Source organism: Capsicum annuum, chromosome 10 (genome assembly GCF_002878395.1).
Source record: "Capsicum annuum cultivar UCD-10X-F1 chromosome 10, UCD10Xv1.1, whole genome shotgun sequence".
NCBI lineage: Eukaryota > Viridiplantae > Streptophyta > Magnoliopsida > Solanales > Solanaceae > Capsicum > Capsicum annuum.
Window position 1 is genome coordinate 168637406 of NC_061120.1, and position 15074 is coordinate 168652479.

The following is a 15074-nucleotide window of genomic DNA, read 5'->3' on the forward strand; positions in this document are numbered from 1 at the left end:
ACTTAACAAACTAAATAAAACTGCATACGTTTTCTTTTCTAGCCTTTCCGCCTCTTATTCGTTTCTCCTCCGTCTCTCTCTCCCTCACTCTTTCACTCACGCTTATTTTATTCCTCTCTTTCTCCTTAATCCTTTTCTTTTATTTCTTTTGTTGGGAATTTAAATATAGATAGATAGAAGTTATCAATGTGTACTTGCTTTAAATGTTTACAACATAGTTTATCCATATTATATTAATTTCATTATGGTTTTATTAAATAATCTATATTAGCTAATAATGTTTTGTCATATTTACGTATACATGAATCACATGTATATGAAAAAAATGAGATACTAAACTGATTGTGTATATATATTCATTGCACACATCACCATTTTTTTTACTAGATAAAAAATAAACCACATGTACGTTACAAAATTGTCTTCCTTAAATTAAATACATACATATATTCTATTATATATATATATATATATATATATATATATATATATATATATGTATGTCTCCATTCTCTTACACTTCAACACACATTTTAAAAAATCTAGTATATTATTTCTGGTATGGAATGTTAACAATGCAAGTTATACTTGGAGTAGATTATTATTTTTGAAGAACACAACAACAACATATTCAATGTAATCCCATAAAGTGAGGTCTTGGGAGATATCTAAAATTGACTTACTCTTTTTTTTTTTTTTGGTTTCCCAAGGTATCCCCACAGCCGGCAGCCATGAGACTAATCCTGCGTTCCACGGTCAGCTTACTAAGTGGTAGGAAACTGGCCACAGAGTTTTCTCCATTCACCAGAGGTGGGGATCGAACCCCCAATCTCTTTCTTAAGGGGTGAGGTGCTGAACCACCACACCAACCCTTGAGGTTAAAATTGACTTACTCAATGTATGCACTACAATGATTCTTACTCATTGGATGTGCTACAATGATTATATTTTTATCGTTTGCATACATAAATAAGATAATTGTCTTGACGCCGATTCTTTATAATTTTTGCATAAAAATCCTAAGATTTGATGAGTTTTTTTGTTTAAAATATAGTAACTTAGAAATATTTAGTACTATATGAAAGATTTTGTGGGTATGTGTGGAGGGAATCATGGTATATGGAAAGATTATTGGAGAAAGAGAGGAAGAAAGTTTTGTGGAGCCAATTTGAGAAGAGAGAGAAAATATCTTAAAGGAAGACAGAGGGAAAGAAAGTAGAGAAAATTGAAGGAAAGATTTTAAGTTTTGAATGAAGGATTGGTGACATTGACTAACTTAAAAGGTTAAAAATAATTAGAAAAGTTGATTAAGTTAATTGTGGACTTGATTAACATTTTTAGAACTTTTTAATCTTTCCAAAAATACAAATCGATCCACACCCCTCTCCTATCCAAACCAACCATCTCTCTTCTCTCTCCCCTCTTTCTCGACAGTTTCTCCCAAACTTCTCCCAATGAATATTTCTACAAATTTCTTCCTTCAATTCCCAGCGACTTCAACCTCTGGCAAAAAATAGTTGGGCTTCGAATTCCTTTTCAACTTTCAACCGTCAATCGACGTGAGAGCATTGCTCTCCGGCAACAACAACTTTGGGTTCTTCATCATCCCTTTTCTTCTTTCATAGGTAAAAAATTATGGTTTTTTAGTTATGAAAAAAAGAGGAACTTGAGCCAACTTCTCTTTTAGTATTGGTTAATACTTTTAATATTTGTTGCTTAAATTTGAAATAGGGACTGAAGAAAACTCTAATTTTTGATATTTCTTCTCTTTTATTTCTGGAGTGAAATATGATTTTTTGTTGTTATTGTAGTTCGTGTTGTCGAACTATTGATTCTATTTGTTAGTGTCTATTGTGTTTTCTGAAGTTTGATTTTTGTTATTTGTGTTTGTACAAACAAAACAATAATGTTGGTATTTTTAGTCACTTTTGATGTTTTTGGTATGTGTATTGTGTGTGTTATATTGGTATTGTTGGGTTGATTTGTTGTTGTTCTTGATAAAAATGGTTCATTTCATATTAAATGGTGATACTATTATGTAACACCTTGCATGTTTCTAAGTTAGAATATAAATCGTTGTTCCTGCATGTGTAACCATTAATCCCATAATTCATATTTTAATCCATGTCTCATGTTTATTATCCTAGTTAGGGGAGAGCTTGTGATCAATAGAACATGTTCATAAGAGTCACTTAGAGCAAAGTGAGATCAGAGCCTTTGATTCGGCCAATTTTTGGTGATCAATTTCACAAGGGTCATCTTTGAATGAGTATAACTTTTTGTACATATAGAATTTGGTAGATTAAGACCTACCAAATTGTAGATAATAGAATTATCTTTCCAATAATACCAATTTCATCTAAATTCGATAATCGAGTGAAAAGTTATGTCATTTTTTGTGTAAAGCAGTGAGGGTTTGTAATAGCCCCGCACCGCGGTGGCTATTTGACCCGTCTGGGGGTTGCTTCACCATGGCTGCTTGACCTAACTAGGGGTTGCAATGCGGGGGCTATTCCCCCACAGTTTTAGCTTCTTAATGGTCAAGAGTCACTTTGGTCCTTTCCCCTCAACCCCAAACGTCCAAAGCACAAATTTTAGCACCCAAAAGGGCATTATTTGCCCATATTCCTCAAATCAATTCACGCAAAAAAAAACCTCCTCCATTCCCAAGAACAAAAAAATCAAAGCGTCACCACTTAAGAACCTTCAAAAAAAGTTACTCTCTTTCAAGATTCAAACTTTTGAGGTATGTTAGATGTTCATCCATGGGTCCTTTTCACCCATGGAGTGCAAGAACCCTATTTTAAATTCAAAGTTATGATTTTTACATGATTATTATAAATTTTAACCATGAATTTCCATGAATTTTGATTCTATACCATGTTTACCCGTAATTGTTGTTGTTATTAAACCCCACATGTTTGAATGGTGTTGTTCACTGATTTTAGCCTTAGTTGGTAATTTTATTATTAAAATTATGCTATTACTACAAGTTTTAAAACTAATCCCATGCTTAGCTTAAACCGTTCATTGCAAGTGTTTGATGAAATGCCTATAAGAATGAGTTTTGAATAAATGCTTACATATCATTCCTCAAAGTTTTAGTATGATATTGCTATTATTGTTATCGAGTCCTAGGGGTTATGAATACCCAAAATTTATCTGTTTACATAGTTTTAGCATTTTCAAAATGTTTTTAGATAAACCATGAGTCTTTTCATCCAATTAGTCATCATAGTCTATTTAAGGTTAATAATTACCCCAGAATCTGTATACACTATCGTTTTTAACATACCATTACCCGAGCTTATCAATTATCAGTGCATGCACCAGTTAGTAATTCAGTATCTTTCAGTTGAGAGTAGGATTTAGCACTGAGTAGAAGTGTGGGTTCAACGCATTCTACTTTTCTAGAAACTACATGCCACCATAGGTCTAAGGGCCTCACAAGAGAGTGTTTCCCTTTGCCCAATATGGGCTCAGTTTAGTGATCACTACATTTCAGGTACTATTCTGATGGCAAGGATAGAATACCCCTCCTCAACGTGGGTCAAATGTTGGACTCCATGATAGTTCACATAGTTTATGTCTGTTACATGATAGCTCCCAAAGTCTCAGTCAGTATTCAGGTACTTCAGTTCAGGTTTACATTGACCATAGCATACAGTTATTAGTTATTCAGTTATTAGATTTCAGTATTTCAGTTTACAGATTATATTCAGAACATGTTGTATGCTTGGTCATGCGTCCTCAGTATTTACAGAATTCGTGTATCCTTAATATTTACAAACTTTATGCATCCTTAGTATCTACAGATTTCATGCACTCTATTCAGTACTTCATGCTATATGTATTCATTCAGTCATTATCCATGTACATGAGCCCATGCAAATTAGCCTAACCCAATTTAGCATACTAGTACATTTAAAGTACTGACTGCATACCCTTTTCTTGCACTATGATATCTCATATCATAGGTCTGGACGCTCAGGTTCTCGGCCATACCTAGATATCCCAGCGTACTAGTAACAGCAGCCATAGTGAATCCTCTTGCTTTGAGGATCAGTTATATTCATTTTAATTTCTCAGTTTTAGCAGACAGTTGGAGTTAGTTGGGGGTTTGTCCTATCACCTTCTCAGTTATTCAGTTGCAGGCTTTCAGACTATACAGATAATTAGTCAATTTTTAGTTATTATTATCAGCCTTATTTTGCAGATATTATCAGAATTATGATTTAAAATCTTATAGAAATTTTAGTTAAATTATGCAAAATAAATCTTTTGTTATCAGTTTTATTCAGTGCTCACATCAAGTATCAGCTCATGAGTTAGCTTGTGGTCTCTCGGGATTGTAAGCACCGTGTGATAACTAGGGTGTACTCCCGGGTCATTATATGTTGTTATTCTATTGAAAAAATCTTGCTACTTGTTTTTTTTTACAATAGATTAACCATCTGATGCAACATATTAACAGTTTAATGTGAAAGATGAACCATCTGATGCAACAGATAAACCATCATTTGGACAAAATTTTATCAGCTATTCCAATAAGATGACATCTCTAAGACTTTGATTTCATCCAATAGTTCATTCATCTGCTGTGATAGATGACCCTTCTGTTGGAAGAAATCTAAATAATATTGATAGTTGATAACAATTCCACCAAATCACTCATATGTTGCAACAGATGAATGATTTGTTGTACAAGCCAATCATCTGTTTCAACAGATAAGTGATATGTTGAAATAAATCACAATAATATTGAAACTATTTTTATTATTTCTAATAGATTACACATCTGTTGCAATAGGTTACTTATATGTTGCAATAGATAACCCACATGTTGCAACAGATGAGTGATTTGTGCATGTTAGATTTATTGTTATCCTTTTATTAAATGCATTAATCAATTATAATATTTTTTATTTTCTTATTATTTTTAGATAATATGGCTCTCAAAAAAAAATAAACTAAATCAAGTCCAAATAAAGGAACAAGTGAAGCAGCTACGCTACATGCACCACTCTATGGGTTTACCTTACAAGAGATATCTCAATCAGAAGTAGAAGATAATGAACATGGGGATGAGGAATATTTTAAAAGAGATGATTCAAATACTAATAGCCTTTCCACTAAAGAGTTGGTCAAAACCTTCATCATTGATAATTATCTTGTAAGAATGCAGTGCGATGGTGCCACAAATTTAACTAGTGATTTCGTGGTTAAGTTAGCAATGGAAAAAGAATTTGACACCTTCAAAAAAATACTTCGAGACCAAAAATTGGATGGTTTATTTCAGGGACAGCTGATTTGGGCAATATCTTAATTTGTCAGACGATAACAATGCTCATTTCCAAATGACCATGGTATATGATCTTCTCAAGCATAGGTTTATGTATGAAAATAAAGATAAGATGGATGAGGTGTGGATAAATTATTGTGGCATGCCTATTTATTTTCGTTGGAGGGACTTGTCCATAGTTACTGGACTAAAATGTTATCCTATTTCTCCTTCTCAACTAATACCTATTCTAACCTAAAAAATCACCCCACACACCCAAAAAGGCAAAGCCAAGTCAAGCAATGGTGATGACTTGGTGTCCCTTGTTGATCCAAGCTTCAAAAATTAAAATTAGATAAAAGTGTTCAAAGGTAAAAGACTTTCAAAGAAGTACAATCAATTATTGTTCTTGGTTTGATTTGTACATAATATTCTTTGGGTGAGAGATGTTAACAACAACATACCACTTAGTTTAATAAGCTCTCCGAGAATCTTGAGGCATTTAATAGTTATCCTTGGGGTTATGAAAGCTTCAAAATGACTGTCAAATATTTGTTGACTCCGTTAATGCCAAAGAGAGTCAACTTATATTGTTTTCCATGGGCTTTCATGAAAAATATTTTTTTATTATGATTCATTTATTTTTTATTGAATAGTGGTTTTGATTTATTGTCATTATTTTATAGGCTTGGATATTTGAAGTTATTCCTTATTTGAGACAACAAGTGAACTACCAGGAACAATTTTCATGGCCAAAAATCCTGAGATGATTATCGGTCAAAACTGATAAAAAAGTAAAATTTCTTGATCTCTTCAACCCCCGAAGGAAGCAGTAAGTCTAATTCTAATTAATTTTTTATTTGAATTAATAATTTTTTAAATGATTTAATCATCATTCTAATATATATACTGATTTATTTTAGATTTTACATCTGTGGCTTGTTCCAGACAATCGAGAGTTAAAGATGTCATTTTTCTTACTTTATGATTTGTGCACACTTTATCGGACCCTAAGTTCATTGATCGAATAAAAAAGGAATTTTTTGAAGCAATAGTCATCACAAGAAAAATAATTTTGAAGGGTGGGCTTGTTGTTGTTAATTGTGTTAGTGGTGATGGTGTTGGTGGTGGTGGTAGTAGTAGTGGTACTAGTGCTGTTGTTGGGACTACTGATGCTCCTCTTGCTGTTTTGAAACAAAAACCATTATGATTATGATCATACTAGTTTTACAGATTTTTCCCCTCTTAGTGAATGTTCTGCTTGCAAATGTCAAAATTGCATGGAAAAATATGATGGAGTGATTAATTCTATTAATTCAATAATTATTTCTATACATAAATTAACATCTAAGAGGGGTGTCAATCCATCAAAGAGGATTTCATATTTATACATTGTATGAAGAGAGGTAGAATGAGAAGGATGAATAAAGAGTTGGGTGCGGTGAAAAAGAAATAAGAAGAGAGAAAATTGTGTGAAAAATTATAAAAAGACATTCAGCTAATTAAAAAGATCACATCCATCTTGAGCACGCATGATCAATAAAAGAGGGAAGAAAAGAAGATTAAGAGTTGAAACCCCTAGGGTCTAATGTAGTGTCAAGGAGGCTTAGTCACTTTGAAATATCCATGAATATCATACTAGCCCCTAGCCTACGTTACAAGCTTAAGAAAAGCACTATAGTGATCCTAACTTACCTGTTTGAAGACTTGGGTACTGACTATAAGGACAAGCCTATGGCATTTGATTTGCAATGTTGGAACTTCGTTCTGAGAGAGAGTCTTATGTTTATCCCTATGTGTATAAATTCTAACATAAGTGAAAAAGGGATTTCTTTGTTGTAAGGGCACACTAGGTATGTTGCTAATGACTGTCTTGTTCAAATAGTGTGATTTAGGTATGTGCTGGGTTGTTATTGCTGAAATTTTTTCCATATTTTGATCCTTGTGAGTTGCATGGATGTTTTCAATAATAGACACAGTTGCTCTTACTTTGACTAACCTTAGAGATGGTGCATGTATTCTAAAATGATATGAGTAGTTAGCTGCCAAATTGTACTTTGTATACTCTTAGTTATGTTAAGGTTGCTTGAGGACAAGCAATTGTTTAAGTTGATGGTGTTGATGTGTGAGATCATGCTAACACATTTGAAGCTTTTAACTCTAAATAATTGCAAAGTCTTGAGAAACTTTTGTCATTTTTGATTAGTTTACTTTGGTTTTGCAGTAAAAGTTGAGAAGAAGGAGAACCATAAATAAAGGAAGAAAAAAGTATGAAATTAGAAACAAATGAAGAGCTAAGTGTGGCTGATGACATCCATGACATGTCGTCAGCCTGGTGATAGGCTGTCAAGGATGCCATTAAACTTAAACAGAAGAGGGGAGTTGCAGAAAGTTTTGTGATGACCTTCATGACAAGCCATCAAGATCCTAATAGGCCATCATTTTCGTCGTCAACCTTAGGCAGCAGAAGATGAATTTGCAAAGAAGCTGACGACATCTGTGATAGGCCATCAATATCATGATAGGCCATCACAATCACCATCAACCTTAGGCAGCAGAAGCTGAATTTGCAAAGAAGCTGACGACATCTGATATAGGCCGTCAATATCATGATAGGCCATCACAATCACCATCATCTATTCCGAAGAACATCTAAAACTTTAATTTTATTTCCTTATTTAGGGTTAATTATTTAAATCCTTGTTTTAGGGGTTTTCTATAATCTATCAATTAATTGACATATCCTACAACATATGAAGTTTTCTTCTCTCTCTCTCTCGAAGACAAATATTTTGGTGGTTTGCCTTGTGATTCAATTGAAAGAACACTTTTGATTTCCTTTATTATTGTAAGTTATTCCTTTCAATCATGAATTCAACTTGTGTGATTATTTCCTGCATCATGAGTAGCTAAACACTCTTAACCTGGGTTATGGAATCAGGGTTAGGTCATGATAAGGTGTTGATTAATTACTCAAGGTTTAATAGGTCTTAGGATTTCTTGGTAATTATGATATTCTAACTTATGTCTGTTGGTTGCAAACAATAGGCGTACCTACTTTGGTTTGCTTGAGAAAGAAATCATAAACAGTAGGAAGTGAATTATCGACAGGGACTCAGAAAGGCTTCGTTTAATAATCAGCGTTGTAACAAGGTTGATTAACTTGAGGTAAAATCTGGGCAGTGAGTTGCGATTCCCTAAGTTTAAGAGGATTAGGAAATTAGATGCTTGAATAGGTCGAGAGACATTCGAGCATACTATCAATAGAGATATCTTGTCATCCTAACCACCGTGAGAACCTTGAGTTATTTGTGCATCTATCATATACCATAAACCCTAATGACCATAATCCCGGTTATCTCTTAAATATTGATTACAAATATTAACCTCAAAGTGACTAACAATTGTCAGAGAAATTTAAACCCCCATTTCAGGAAACAGTAACTATCAGTGAATTATTTCGTAAACAACTTGAGTTCACACCCTATTCACTGTGGGATTCGACCCCAACTTAGTTGATTTTTATATTGATAACGATCACTTACATCCATTCAAGAGTGTAGTTTGAGCATTATCACCAGCTTTGCGATGCGGGGTTATTGCGCCAGGCCACTGGAATTTGACAATTATCATTTTGTCCTGCTCCGCGATGCGTTGGCCTCTCATTTCATGTTCCCAGTGCATTTCTCAACCTTTTTACCTAATTTTTGCACCTGACTTACACACATCAACTTTTTGCAAACCAAATTACTCCCTTTGTCATGATGTTCTCCTTGGTGCCAATTTTCTCATCCCTATAAATCAAACAAAAACAAGAAAACATTGTAAGAAAAAGTGGGTTGCCTCCCACTCAGCGCCTTAGTTTCGGTCATGGCGCGACTCGTTTTTTGTATTTTTTTTATTTATATTTTATTAACTAAAAATTAAACTATCTATTACATTACATTTTTGAGTTGCCTCCCACATAGTGCCTTGTTTTACGTCGTGGCACGACTTAGCTCAGTCTCACTCATCCACTAAAGTGATGGACACATTATCCTTATCTCCATGATCAGCCCAATAATGCTTCACACGTTGTCCATTCACTAAAAACTTCTCAGTTTTCTTTTTATTCCATAGTTCAACTGCTCCATGAGGCATTATTTTCTCCATCTCAAAAGGCCTAGACCATTTAAATCGCAGTTTTCTCGGAAACAACTTTAACCTTGAATTGAATAGGAAAATGAGTTGTTTGGGTTCAAGCTCTCTATCTTGAATTACCTGTCATTCCATCTCTTGGTTTTCTCCTTGTATAGTTTAGTATTTTCAGAAGCGTGGAGATGAAACTCATTAAGTTCAACAAGTTGCAACAACCTCTTCTCTCCCGCGGCTTTCATCTCAAGATTTAACTTTTTAACGGCCCAATAAGCTTGATATTCCAGTTCTACAAGAAAATGACATGCTTTACTATAAACCAAGTGATATAGAGAGGTACCAATAGGTGTCTTATAAGCTTTTCGATACACCTACAATGCATCATCTAGCTTCTCAGCCTAATTCTTTCATTACCCTTAACAGTCTTCTGCAGTATCTGCTTTATCTCTCAGTTTGATACCTCAACTTGACCACTTATTTGTGGATGATACGCAGTGGCCACCTTATGCCTAACACCATATTTAGCTAAAAGATTTTTAAACCAAGTGTTAATGAAAGATGCACCTCCATCACTGATTATAGCTCTGGGAGTGCCAAATCAAGAAAATATGTGCTTTTTCATAAATTTTAATACCACTCTCGCATCATTAGTTGGACAAGTTGTAACTTCCACCCATTTGTACAAGTGACCATTTGATGGTGGGAATGGTCCCATAAAATCAATCCTCCAAACATCGAATATTTCAACATCAAAGATATTTTTTAGGGGTATCTCATGACGCCTTGAAATTGTACCTAACCTCTGGCATTGATCACAACTCTTTACAAAAGCTACTTCATCTCAAACAATATTTTCCAAAAGAAACTAGATTGCAACACTTTTCTAGCTGTTCTCTCACCTCCATGATGTCCACCATAAGGGTATGAATGACACTTTTATAGCACTTGTGTGAATTCAGCTTCCAAAACATATCTGCGTATAATTCCATCAGGACCCTACTTGAAAAGATACGTCTTGTCCCATATATAAGCACGAGAATCATGAAGCAGTTTCTTTCTTTACTGAGTAATGGCTTCGGGAGGATAAATTAAACATGATATGAAGTTCACAATATTAGCATACCACGGACGCTCACACGCATCTAGAGAAAATAATTTTTCATCTGAAAACTCTTCCTGAATGTAGAGAGAGTAATCAAAAATATGGTCATGAGACTTCGGCCGTGACAATTTGTCTTCTACTTGGTTCTTTGCTCCTTTTCGATCTCGATCCTCTAGGTCAAACTCTTTCCATAATAAAATCCATTGGAGCAATCGCGTCTTTGCATCCTTTTTATTGTAGAGTTACTTGATAGCAACATGGTCTGTGTGAATATTAACCTTGGTGCCCACCAAATATTCTCTAAATTTATCGAATGCATAAACCACCGCTAACATCTCCTTTTCAGTGACTATTTAATTTAATTAGGCATCATTCAAGACTTTACTTGCATAATATATAAAATGGAAAACCTTGTCTTTTCTCTGCCCCAGAACAGCTCCTACAACCACATCACTTGTATCACATATTAATTTAAATGGCAACTCCCAATCTGGAGAAATCAAGATGGGTGCTTCAGTCAGCTTCTTCTTCAGCTACTCAAAAGCTTCTTAACAATCAAACCCAAAATAAAACTTGGCTTATTCTTCTAACAATTTACATATAGGGGTTGCAATGTTTGAAAAATCTTGAATAAAATGGCTGTAGAAACCTGCATGCCCCAAGAAACTTTGCACTCTCTTTACTATTACTTGATGTGGCAGCTTTTTAATCAATTCAATTTTGGCTCGATCGAATTCAAGTCCTCTACATGATTATTTATGGCCAAGGACTATTTCTTCCTTAACCAAAAAGTGGCACTTTTCCCAGTTCATCACCAAATTTATCTCTTCACATCAAGCTACGACTCGATCTAGATTCTGCAAGCATTTATCAAAAGAATCACCATAAATAGAGAAATCATCCATGAATACCTTGACAAATTCTTCAACCATGTCATAGAATATTGCCATCATGCATCTATGAAACATTGCAGGTGCATTGCAGAGGCTAAAAGGCATGCGCCTGAATGCATATGTACCATACGGACAAGTAAATATAATATTCTCTTGATCCTCAGGTGCAATGGTAATTTGATTGTAACCCGAGTAACCATCCAAAAAATATTAGTACTCCTTCCCTACAAACCTATCCAATATCTAATCAATAAATAGGATAGGATAGTGGTCCTTTATTATGGCTTCATTCTGCATGCGATAGTCAATACAGATCCTTCATCCAGTCATCATGTGAGTGGGAATCATCTCATTACCTTTATTGGTAACCAAAGTCATCCCACCTTTCTTTGGAACACAATGTATTAGGCTTACCCACTTGCTGTCTAAAATTGGATAAATAATCCTATTATTGAGCCACTTGATTACCTCTTTCGTACCACATCCTTTATCACCGGATTCAATCTTCACTGTTGCTGCTCTATTTGTTTGAAACCCTCTACCATGTATATATTGTGCATGCAACAAGTTAGATTTATCCTTGTAATGTAAGATATTTGCCAACCAATTGCCTTCTTTCTTCTTTTCAAGACTGCCATAGCTTCCCTTACCTATACATCAGATAAATCTGCAGATAAAATAATAGGAAGAGTATCATTGTCACCAAGGTAAACATATTTCAAGTGAGGAATAAGAACCTTAAGCTTTAATTTTGGAGCTTCATCAATTAAAGCTTTGGGAGATGGTCTAATTGGCATGTTCAAAGTCTCAAAGGGCAACTTTATTATTTCAATAACTGCTGAATTCATGACTTAAATTAATGCCAACACCTCCACATCTCCATAAAGATCACGGCCCACCAAATCTCTCTCTAATGAATCATCTAACAATAACAGCCTCTGATCAGATTCAAGATCTATAACAGATAGAGCACACAACTTCTCATATATTGCTAGCAATTTCAGTGCCTTGTGCACATCAAAAACCTATACTTTGTTATGCGTTCTCATTGTTATCTTCCCATCTTCTACATCAATTACTTACTGTCCTGTAGCTAGGAAGGGCCGCCCCAAAATAAATAGGACAACCAAATCATCTTTAAAGTTAAGAATCACAAATTCCACCAGAAAGATTAGTGATCCCACTTCCACCAAAACATTTTCAATAATACCATTCGGCCTAGCAAGGGACCTATCTGCCTACTGCAAAACAATAGTAGTAGGTTTAGAACTCCCATAACCCATCTTCTGGTACCACAACATAAGCATAAGATTTATGCTAGCTCTCAAGTCAAATAATCCACGAGCACTGATGGTCTGCCCAATAGTGATTTGCAAAGTAAAACTACCTCAATCCTTTAGCTTCGTGGGAAGTTTATTTTGAATCTTGGATGTGCACTCCTAAGTAAGTGCAACTGTAGTAGACTCTATTAATCAGTTTTTGTTCACCAGTATATCCTTTAAGTATTTTGCATATTTTGGAACACTCTATAGAATATCAACAAGAGGAAGATTTACTTAAACCTGCTTTAGAAGATCTAAAAATTTCTTATAACTGCCTCCTCTTGATGCTTTCTTTATCTTTGAGGGAATGGTAGAGGTACAGTTTTCTTTTCCAAATGAGTTTTATCACTTACAGCTATTTTCTTGACCCCCTTCTCCTCATTAGCCTTAAGATCATTGTCATTGGCTGTGGGACTAACCTGCTCAAGTACCACATTCTTTAGTTGTAACCCACTCCTTGTTGTAACTATATTTACCTATTTTGGATTTACCTCTATATCGCTTGGTAAGCCTCTTTGAGGTCTTGTATTGTGTGCTCCGGTAATCTATCCAAGTTGCAACTCTAAATTTTTAGTAACCAACTATTGACTCTTCAACTATGTTACAAACTGCACTTGTTGACTATTTACTTTTGTTACAAACTGGGCTTGTTGAGCTAAAATCTACTTCATCATCTTCTCTATATTACTTGCTTGAGTAGTAGCCTAATTATTCTAAACCTATTTTATATTCTATTGTACTATCCCCTTATACTGATTAGTGTTTTGTGTTTGATTTCTATCCCATAAGAAATTGAGATAGTTCCTCCAATTTGGATTATATATGTTACTAAAAGTTTGTTGTCCCTGACGATTTGCATTCCCCACATAGTTAATAGAATCTGGATTAGCCGTACAAGCATCTGTTGTATGCTCGCTACTTCCACAAATCTCACACCAAGAATTTGCCTATTGGACTGCATTAGCTATAGCTGCTGCTTGCTGAACCCCCAACTTTATGTTATTAAGCTGAGTAAGCATGTGATTTTGCATTGCTGCATTTGAGCTGATAATGCAGTGAACTGGTCTACCTCTAATACCCTTACAACCTTCTTAGGAACACTTTTTGAGTTAACATGCCAATCAGGGTTCGCTTGTGAAATCTGATTTAGCAGTGTGTACAATTCATCATAAGTCTTCTCAAGAGCCTTCCCACCTGCTACTGAATCCAAAAGAATTTTAGTGTTTGGCTCTAGTCCCTCAATCAAGGTATAACAAGGACATTATTAGACTAATGATGATGGAGGTAATTTTTTAGCATACTTTTAAATATCTCCCAAACTTGGTAGAGATTCTCTCTTATTTTTTGTCTGAAACTCAGAATCTCACTTCTCAAATGTGTAGTCTTCCCAGATAGAAAGAATCAAATAAGGAACTTCAGAGCTAGATCTTCCCGTGAAGTGATGGAGAGTGGTGGTTTAGCATGTAACAACCTCTTCGCTTCCCTAATTAAAGAAAAGGTAAGAGTGTCAATCTAACATAATCAGTATTCACCCCTATAGAAATGTAAGTACTGCTTATTTCTAGGAAGGTCTATATATGCTGCTGCGGGTCTTCATGTGAAAAGCCAGAGAATTTCCCCACTGAATTCAGCAATTGCACCATATTCTATTCAATTTAAATTGACAAACTAGATCGAGCTTACAAATATTATTATTAGCATAGTTCATGAGTGGTATTACTACCTCACGAACAGGTATAGCAACTGGTTGAGCAGGAACAACTGGGATCACCTGCACTGGAACATTTTCATCATTTAGATCAACTGGATTATCTGAATCAACAAGATTAGCCATTTGAACCTGTTGAATGGGATATTGAGCTCTTTGCCTTTGTTGAAATATTAATTTTGGTTCTACAAAAGGCTCTACTAACTCTTTATCTCTTGCCAGTCCTGTAGTCAGCTAATCTTGCAAAAATTTAGCCTCAAAGATCAAGTCGTTAACACTTAAACTTATTATCAAAAACCAAGACTTTAGCACTTTACTATCATAATAGTCCCGACAATGATGCCAAAAACTTATTGCGGCTCAAATGCACACATACGTGCACGTGATCATACAAGTAATATAGTGACTTAGACAGTCAAATATCGTTCCCACGAGAACTAAGAAAATAGCAATTTAACTAAATTTTAGTTTTAGACAAAGAAGTATTAAGTGTTGTGAAGTATCAAGATGATTGTGAAATTGTGAATAAAAACTGTAAATAAATAAGAAATAGTAATTTGTGACAATAGCAAAGCAAGCAATGATTTTAAATAGTAATGATGAGAATTCCAGGGTTGAGACACATCTAACAATC

At 34.7% G+C, this 15074-nt stretch overlaps 1 non-coding gene across 1 annotated transcript; it reads left to right on the top strand.

The window, feature by feature from the left end:
* The first annotated feature begins 14002 nt into the window (after positions 1-14002).
* LOC124888263 lies at positions 14003-14109 on the top strand. The gene has a single exon (XR_007046394.1). It is a non-coding gene; the product is annotated as a small nucleolar RNA R71 (small nucleolar RNA).
* Positions 14110-15074: the final 965 nt, after the last annotated feature.